Source organism: Seriola lalandi, unplaced genomic scaffold (assembly GCF_002814215.2).
Source record: "Seriola lalandi dorsalis isolate HSWRI2012SDOR001 ecotype SW California unplaced genomic scaffold, Sedor1 jcf7180002054784, whole genome shotgun sequence".
NCBI lineage: Eukaryota > Metazoa > Chordata > Actinopteri > Carangiformes > Carangidae > Seriola > Seriola lalandi.
Genome location: NW_019525337.1, coordinates 483709 through 484600, shown reverse-complemented (window position 1 = coordinate 484600; position 892 = coordinate 483709). Strand labels below are relative to the sequence as shown.

The window sequence follows — 892 nt, the reverse complement described above, 5'->3', positions numbered from 1 at the left end:
TCAATTCAATTCAATTCAATTCAATTCAATTCAATTCAATTCAATGAATTCTGGGTAAATTAAGACTTTTTTCAAAATGAAAAAAAAATGCCAACCAAGGAGCCACATCCAACCTCTCAGCTTGGTTTACCCTCAGCAGAAAATGATTGTCTTTAGGAAGAATTTCAAGGACGTTTTACTTGAAGAGTGAAACAATAAAAAGAAAAAAAAATTGTGATTTGGTCTAAAAAGTCTTTCTCTTCTCTTTACTCTCTCTATAACAATGTTAGCAAACCACAAATTATAAGCCATGTCGGTGCAGGTGTCATTGACTGTTACCATGGTAACATTGGTCTTAGGTCTGAGTTAGCCTGGGGGTAAGGTGTCTAATGTTTCAGTCTTCAAATGAGTCAGTCTGTATTTGTGTGTAACAGTCTGACATCAGACTGATCTGTGAGCAACATGAAGACTGGCCCAACACTACAGAGCAGTCTGACATCTCTGTGTGGAACCTGAGGCCTGTCCAGCGCTGAGGAAGTCAAACAGTCTGATCTAATTTAGAGAAGGTCCAGTGTGATGAACAGAGACATTAAAGGAAACCGCTGTTTATGATGTTAATGGATTAGAACATGATTCTTTTTCGATCATGTCTCTGTTTTTGTCTCAACCTAACTATCAGCACCAGGAGCCCGTTCTCCCCCGGGCCCGCAGGGGGCAGCACTGCTCTGCTGCTGGAGGAAGTGCAGTCGTATTGGTGGAAGCCGCTGGAAACCGGAGCAGACTGTAGATAAACGGTGTCAGCATCAGCAGCAGGTCGGTTCACCGCTGTGGAGGGTTAAACACACGGACTGTGAGACTGTGACGAAGAAGAACAAGAGGAAGAAGAAGAGGAAGAGGAAGAAGAAGAAGAAGA

At 42.6% G+C, this 892-nt stretch overlaps 1 protein-coding gene across 1 annotated transcript in view; it reads left to right on the top strand.

Moving 5' to 3' along the window:
• lto1 (LTO1 maturation factor of ABCE1) overlaps positions 1-892 on the top strand; it is a 10581-nt gene that overhangs the window by 1817 nt on the left and 7872 nt on the right. The gene's annotated exons all lie outside the window — the stretch shown is intronic.